Source organism: Panulirus ornatus, chromosome 51 (genome assembly GCF_036320965.1).
Source record: "Panulirus ornatus isolate Po-2019 chromosome 51, ASM3632096v1, whole genome shotgun sequence".
Classification (NCBI taxonomy): Eukaryota; Metazoa; Arthropoda; class Malacostraca; order Decapoda; family Palinuridae; genus Panulirus; species Panulirus ornatus.
In genome coordinates, this window is record NC_092274.1 from 827501 (window position 1) to 836627 (window position 9127).

Here is a 9127-nt window from a genome sequence, read left to right on the forward strand (position 1 = left end):
CACTGCTATCCCTCTCTCAGTAGTGTTAAGGACAGACCACCTCGCAAGGACCATAGGGTCTGTGTACTTCCCTTATATAAGGTAGTAGACAGCCACTGACCAGGGTAGTACAACTGCGTGGTTATCGGCAGGGTTAGTGACGGCGGCGCAGTGGGCCAGCACTGTCGTGGCTGTCTGGTTTCACTCCCAGGCCCAGGTTGGCTGTCTTTTCCTCTCTGTCTCACATACACGTGGGCTGCCGCTGGCTTTCAGCCTCACAGACATACAACCTCCCCCACTCCTTCTGACTCATCAACTCGACATGTTACTCATACATTGTTTCTCACTCATTTGACCCCGCCAACCCTGCCTGATGACGTAGGGAAGTACTCTCTCTCTCTCTCTCTCTCTCTCTCTCTCTCTCTCTCTCTCTCTCTCTCTCTCTCTCTCTCTCTCTCTCTCTCTCTCTCTCTCACCTACGGGCAGATGAGGTATGCAAAACCTCCTTCTCCCACACCGGTGGTGTGCTCACGAAGTTGAACTCATAAATCTCTCTCTCTCTCTCTCTCTCTCTCTCTCTCTCTCTCTCTCTCTCTCTCTCTCTCTCTCTCTCTCTCTCTCTCTCTCTCTCTCTCTCACACACACACAGAATACATAGGTTTACAAAACGTTGTCATGATTGTAGGGAAGGTTCAAACCCCACGAAAGCAACACTGCTTCTCCACACAGCACAAACAGGTCACTACACCGACGCCCCAGTACCATACACCTGCCTTGTTTCCTCCTACCTTGAGGAGCGCGACCTCTGTTCAGCCGTAGATAACCGGGCATAACTTAGGCAGGAGAACGTACCCAAATATGCACGGTGACTGAACACACCCTCATAGCAGTTCAGTGGAAGTGAACCATTGGAATAACTGAGCCACAAGAAAGTTAACAAGCTCGTATCGTACCTCACTGCATCTACAACACGTCACTAAACACAACATTATTATACCGAAGGTGACTTTGATATCTGCACTTGTTCGTTATATTATAATGCACCACAGGAACATGTTGATGCCCCGGCCATCATAACAAACTCCTGAAGTCTGTTTATCCTACATAATATACACGATCCATCAGTTCAATCCTCTATGTATCCTTCATGCCTATGTATATACGACTCATTCTATCCACCTGTTTGTTTATTTATTTGTTTATTATGTGTGTTATATGTGTCTGATATACTTAACTATCATTACCCTCTCTATAGACATGATTAGCGAAGAAATTCGTTGTAAAAGTCACCCTTAACTGCTGTGGTTGGAAGGATGGAGTGAATAGGGTTTAGAGTGCAGGAGGGTGTAAGGTATGCATGGAATAGAGTGAATTATTTTTCGATTTGGTATACAGGGAGCGACGTATTGTCAGTGCAGTGAACCAGGAGTATATTGAGCGGTCAGGGGCGACCATGGAAGGGTGTATAGAACCTGGATGTATATAAGGCATTGTAGTTTCGGTTGCGTTGTTCACGACAGTTTAGTGAGCGAATGTGAGGCCAATTGTTCATCTGTTCATGACTCTGCCTCGCTAATGGTGGAAACAGGAAACAAGTATGAAATGTGTGTGTGTGTGTGTGTGTGTGTGTGTGCGCGCGCGCGCGCGCTATTTGACCATGGTTTGACCGCACCAATATCCAAGTGACCTACAAACAGTGACCAAGAACAGTTACTCGACTGACCCTCCAAACGTCACCAGTCAGGCGGCTACCCACCCGCCCGTCGCGGGAACACACACACACACACACACAGTAACCATCACCTTGTTCAGAATTAATCAGTATATCATATATATATATATATATATATATATATATATATATATATATATATTGGAAAGGACCACAATTCTTCGCGTGATCTAGATATTCCTATGAGTCCACGGGGAAAATGAAACACGAAAAGTTCCCAAGTGCACTTTCGTGTAATAATCACATCATCAGGGCTACACAAGAGAGAAATGTAACAGTCAGTTGATATACATCGAAGAGACGAAGCTCGGACGCCATTTGGTAAACATGTGCATATATATATATATATATATATATATATATATATATATATATATATATATATATATATATATATATATATATAATGTATACAAGTTATAAATCGTTCAAAGAGGAATTACAGTAGTTTTGTCTGTACTTTGGTGAAATGTAGAGGGTAGGGACTTGGTGTGTGTGTGTGTGTGTGTGTGTGTGTGTGTGTGTGTAGGGGGGTGGGGAGGGGGTGGACTTGGGATGTTGGTTTTAGCGGTCACTGACCAACAAGGGCGCAAGCCCGCCTCTCACTTTCTTTCCACCAAGTGTCAGTATGAAACCTTCCTTCTCTAATGTGCCAGACCGAGGCTGGGGGGCGGGACACGTAGCGATGGTTCAGAACGTAGCACATCTGGAGGGAAGACCAGAAGACGACTCTAGTGAGACACTGGTGAAAACCTTCATGTTATGATGATGGGAGGCGATGGGTCTTGATCCTCAACCGTCATGACTGTAGTTCGAAAAGAGGGAAAGGAAGGATGAGAAAGATAGGCAGGAGGAAGAGTATACTCCCTCTCCTCCCTCCCACACACACACACACACACACACACACACACACACACACACACACGCCTCAAAGTTTTCGTCTTGTTCATTGATGACTGCTACATGGTTGAGCTACTCTCTCTCTCTCTCTCTCTCTCTCTCTCTCTCGATATATATATATATATATATATATATATATATATATATATATATATATATATATATATATATATATATATATATTAGATTTCGTCGTTTCCCTCGTTAGCGAGGTACCGCCAGGATTGACAGGAAGAATTGGTGTCATTCGTTCACCTCCATTCTCTGTCTGTCATGTGTGATGCACCAAAAGCCACAGCTCCCGATCCACAATAAGTCCCCACAGACCCAGTGCCCGCCTTGGCTCAGTCCATCAACAGCATATCGCCCCCCTTATATCATACTGCTCTGTTTCACTCTATCCCAGCAGACTTCACTTATACCAGCAGACTCCTGCTTGTGGTTCCGAAGCGAGCAGATGAAAAGTCACATTCGGTGAGTTTGTATCACGAAGAACTTCTCCAAAGGAGTCCATCCTTTCCCTGCTCCTGATTGTAGCGCCACTTTGAAGCTGCAGGGATCCCAAAAGATTGGGTCCTGGGTTTGTATAATATAGATAATAGAAAAATTTCAGCTTACCTCTGGGTCCAGTTACCAACACACGTACCCATATGCATGCACATGCACAGTTTCCGCCACGCCACCGTCACCTGATACCCCTCGTCCCCGGGGATACAGTTCAACACCACAAAACTCATGAGCGCAACCCAGCTGGTACAGACCACTCAAGGAACAGCCTAATCCCAACCATTGTGAGCGTAATTAGTGATCATTTTAACTTCGACCTTTGAATTGATGTAACATCTGCCTAATGTATCTTTCATAGCTCCAATTTTTACTGTTGTATGAATTTTCTCGCGTTTTCTTCAGTTCTCGACTGTAGTAAACCCACAAACTGATTATTATTATTATTATTATTATTATTATTATTATTATTATTATTGTTATTGTCATTATCATTATTATTATTATTATTATTATTATTATTATTATTATTATTATCATTACTGTCATTATTATTATTATTATTATTATTATTATTATTATTATTATTATTATTATTATCATTACTGTCATTATTATTATTATTATTATTATTATTATTATTATTATTATTATTATCATCATCATTATCATTTTCATTATTGTTGTTGTTGTTATACACTGTAAAGGACAGGATGAGCAGTTAGGCCATAGGCAGGACTCATACAAGCAGGTGAAGCAGATACAAGTAGACAGCAGCGGATAGGAGCAGGGAGTGTAGTAGCATTGGAACAGCAGGTGGCGTACCGCAAGGCTTGAGCAGGACCAGCTGGTTGGTCGCTGGCAGAGACGGGAAGGGAAGTGCCGTTAATGTAGTTTACAAACAACCCCAGTTGGTTATTCCATCCCGCCCGGGGACATCCCATTCTGGGGGCGGCCTGTGTATGCGTCATGATGGTCAGCAAAGCTAATCGCTAACCGCTACACCAATGTGGAACCTTCGCTAATTCCCTCAGACCTTCCCATTGCGGATTAGATTCATTTTCTCCTTTGTATAAATGTACTAAATTCATTTAATACATCCTATATATCCTCACATGTACACGCGTAAATCCCATATCAAAACCAAACTATCGATATAAACAGTAATAACATTAACATTTATAAGATAAAACTTTGAAATTCCTCCAAGGAAATCTCCAAATGTAATTGCCCCCAAATTCCCCAAAAATGCACAAGAGAAATTAGCCTTATATATTCATAAGGAAATCTCCCTCGACAGGGACCTGAAGCTCCACTGACAACTATTTTAATTTTTCTGACTATAGATTTTCTTCAATATTTCGTCCATCCTCATTCCCGTTTGCACAGCTCTTAATATTCTTGTATTTGTATAAATCACCGTATGAAATACCCTCATGTAAATCTTTGGACAGAAATCTGACTGGAGAAATCCTATTCCTTACGTGTCACCGTGGAAAATCCCCTGGCTTGACCGTCACCTCGAAATATGGAGTTATGGAAATTAGCTGCTGGTAAACAGGAAAGCACCGTTGTGTACGTTGGGAGTCACAGAAAACGTAGATTTTTGTGCAGTTGTATGGTAGACTAAAGCAATTGTGGATTCTCAGTTTCACTTATTTTTGTGAAGTATCCAAGAGTTTAATCATCGTATCTCTGGTCATAGTGACTAACGAAGCATATTCTTTAATAATATTTTCTTGCAGAACGTAAAAAGAAATTAGACGAATTGCTGTGTACTTATAACCATTTTTTTTTAGTATAAAGAAAAATTATAACTGTATAAGACTATAAGATGTCGTTATTGTCAAATTGTATACATGATACACAGTGGAATTCTTTATGGCTAGAAGCTCAGTTATAAGGTTAAGATTCTATTAAAGCTGCCTACAGCTACGTGTCTCGTTATGTCTTCTGGTAGATACATGGAGGAAATGATCAAGACGTAATTTTATGAGGAAATTATGATGGAGACTCATGAAAAATATGAGTCATTCCTGAGCTGATGTTCTTATGTGATTGTTGTGCCCTTGACCACTGGTCGGCCTGAGGCCAAAATTCCAACCAACAGGTCTACTAAAGTAGGTTTCAGGGGCCCGGGAACTCATGCCCTGAACCAGGCAAAAAGCTGGGTCAAGGTGACCTGAGATTCTCTGGCGGCGCGGGAATTGATGCGAGTGTAACGACCCTGTAATGATGGGATCCTAACTACCTACCTTAGTGATTTGGTGCTCCGTTCTCCTTCTAGGTCATGCCCATCTAGAGCGAAAGCATCTCATTGTTTCAGTTATTTACCACATGTAATCGATCATTTTGATTATATCTTATTTAATGTAATTCATGATTGTGAGTCTGTCTGAACTTACCGTTAAGTTCTCCTAATGTACGACGATACGATCCTTAACCATCAGGTTAAAGACCTTGACCTCTCGTGGTCAGTTGTCACTCAAAAGGTCAACTTGACCAAACCTGAACCAGTATGGTAATAGTATGGACCACGTCCAACCCATCCTGGCCCACACACACACACACACACACACACACACACACACACACACACACACACCTCTCGCAACACTCGCTCACCAAACTGTCGTCAGTTTACAGCAAAACATAACTAAACTATAGCCAAGTTCCACTTGACTGTGGTTCAGACAGTACTGTGCGTGGGGGATGACGCCTTCTGTCACTAGGCCATTAATGGAGGAGGAATACTGGTAGATTTCTGTGATAAGATGAACCATGATGATGATCTCAGTGACCTGTAGTGGATGATAAGATATTGTATGACAATAATAAGCTATTCCAGTTACATATTGTCAGCGACCTTTCGTCAGTAATCGTGGATGGCTCAGCTGACGCTACCTAGCTCAGTTGTGTTCTGAGTAGGAGGCTGTATTGCGTGGTCAGGTCCTGAGTGATGACAGCCTGGCCTCACTCATGTTGTGGTTCATACTGGAAATAACCTTTTCCCTCGACTATACTTAGTGTGAGAGAAGCATAAAATCTAATGTGTTTTAGGATATATATCATAATACAGACTATAAGAAGTGGTGGGTCATAGGGATCGATGGTGGGGTCATGGGGCCCGATGGTGGGGTCATGGGGCCCGATGGTGGGGTCATGGGGATCGATGGTGGGGTCATGGGGCCCGATGGTGGGGTCATGGGGTCCAAGGTGAGGCGTCACATACGGTGTTTTAATGATGATATTTTGTTCTAGTTACACACATCAAACTGTAATACACTTTAAACAGTTGGTTCCCAACATGTCAATACAAAACGTAACTAGAGATTGCATTTGACTCGAGTTATGCCCCTCGTAGTGAGGTTTTAACCTGGAGGTGAACCTGGTCGTACTTGATGAAGGTCCACCTTAGGTCATGGACCTCAAGTCAGATGTTTGTAGTATTTTCCAAACTCAAGGATTCTTACTTTGTTTATAATAACTATTGCAAGGAGCGCGTGTGTCACGCCATCCATGTCTTGTTGGTACTACATATATGGCGTCAGTTCCTCAGGGTAATAGGAATAGTATCCAATTAAGTAAAAAAAGTGCTTAAGTAGTTGTAGTAAGTACTTAATAAAGTCACCCAAAGCACTTTAAGTAGTAGTAATAAGTATATAATATAGTCACCCAAATAAGAAGGCTTGTATGCAAAATAGGGGCAAAAGGACTTTTAGAACGAACGCAAAGTGTTTTCTCCGTGGAAACGTTTGGGTAAATATAAAGTTCTGATTTGAGCCGAAGTTTGGGTCAGGTGGTGTGTGGTGCTCGTCGTCCTCTCACACGGATATGGTCCAGGCGACGACGCGTGTGTTTTTTTCCCCAGCATGAATGAGAAAAAGTTTCTAAACTGCCCCAGGCGCTGGCGGTGCTTCCGTATGGTGTAGCTACCAGGCCAGTTTGTGGTGGGCCAGGCAGTCTGTACACACACACACACACACACACACACACCTGGGATAGTAACAGTTTTCAGTACCTGCCCAGGTGTGTTGACAGTGTAGTGCTGGTCCTTTGTGTACTAGATCCTTGCCATTCTAGAATGCTCGTGGTGTGTGTCTGTGGAATTTAACCCTGTCATCATAATGCTGGAGGAAAGCTTGAAGCTTGAATGTGTAATGTAGGTTTTAGAAGCCCCGGAGGGAAACGTCCTGGGAGACTCGAAGAGAGAAAGCTTAAGTGAAGACGAAAGCTTAGCTTGATCGCCTCGGTGTAAAGTTTTAGGGAAACTTAAGTTCAGGAATCTTACTTTAAAGTTGAAGCAGCATCAGATGAAGTATTATTCAAGTTTGGAATAATTCCATGTAATTAGAATTTAATGTTAAAGTGGAGGTTTGGGTCAGAAAAGTTTGGTTCTAAGTTCCGCAGAGGCTCAGCTGGCACTGTGGAACTTGAAAGGAACTTAAGTCGAGGAAGAAACTTATTTTGATAACTTGGTGAAGCCTTGACAGGAAAGGGAGTATAACTTAGGAATTCTGTAAAGAAGTTGAGGGAGCTTAGCTTAGGAAGTAATGAGGATATGTTACGAGGGAACTTAAGCTTAAGAAGGCTATAGTAAAGTATTGTTTACAAAATAATACTAACTAAAATGTTATCTGGCCGGGTTTTAAAGAATGATAAAGCACACACACACACACACACACACACACACACACACACACACGTGTTTTACCGTGAGAACGAGAAAAGCTTTGCCACTTCCCAGGTTTCGAACCCCCAGACTCGGGACCACAACTTCGCCTGCAGCCAACACAGGAACTGGGCTTTTTGACCCCTTGACCTCCACCTCCACCTCCACCTAGTGTCGTCTACAATACATCTGTTGATGAAGCATTACTGATAGATCTAATCCTTTTATTCCTACATTCACAATTATAATTTATCTATTACGAAGCGAAAACTTGTTATAAAAATACTGATAGATCTAATCCTTTTATTCCTACATTCACAACTGTCTAATTTATCTATTACGAAGCGAAAACTTGTTATAAAAACAGAATTTAATCCGCAAGTATGAGTTACGTGAGTCGACAGGACTACAGTCATTTCATTCACTTTGTAAACAATACAGATCTATGACTTAAAGTTATCAGGAGGATTTTGCATGCTGAATACAAATCTGTGATTAAGTTATCGTTTGATTATTTTTAAAACCTGAGACGGGAAACACCGATGGATAGTTTACCAGTATTGTAAAGAGTTGATACATTGTCGTGGGTAAGAATTCTGGCCTCTCGTCCCTGGCTTTTCCGGTGTTGAGGAAGTTGAATTGGAACGAATCATTGGATTGAAACCTCCGGCATGAACGAGGGAATCGCTTCTGGACTCTTAAGGTTTAAGGGGAATGAACTGATTACTTTCAAAGGCTAACCTAACCGTGGAAAGAACAAACGAATCACTAGATTCAAAGCTTCGGGAAGAGTGAAAGACTTTAAGTGAATTCAAAGCTTAGAAAAGAGCGAAAGGATCGCTGCATTCGAAGCCTCGGGAGCAGCGAAGAAAACTGAATTCAAAGCTTCGGGGGAAAAGCGACCCAATGGGTGAATTCGTGGCTTCGGGAAGGTAAGTCCAATGGTAGCGACGCGTCGGTTGGGTTAGCGAGTTCCGTTATCCGGTGCTCCGCTTTATGGCATACTTGTCTAAACCCTCCCCCCATCCCTCTCCTCCCACTTCCCTCCCCCAGGTAAACTCCTCACCTCCTTGTTTACCCCAATTCCTCGTAAACTGTTCACCTTTGGGTGTACCTACATCACACTTTTTTTTGTCATAGTAGATGTCCCATATTTTTTTTTTCATAGTAGATGTCCCATATTTTTATCTATCCTGTTTATCTATCATGGAGGTTTGAGGTTAGAGGAGGAAGGGGATCAGGTAAACGTTCGTGTGTCACCACCTTTTCAGTCGAGCTGTAGTCTTGGTGTAGCCTTTGGGCGGCGCTGCCCCCGGTCGTGTTCATTCCCACCACAGCTC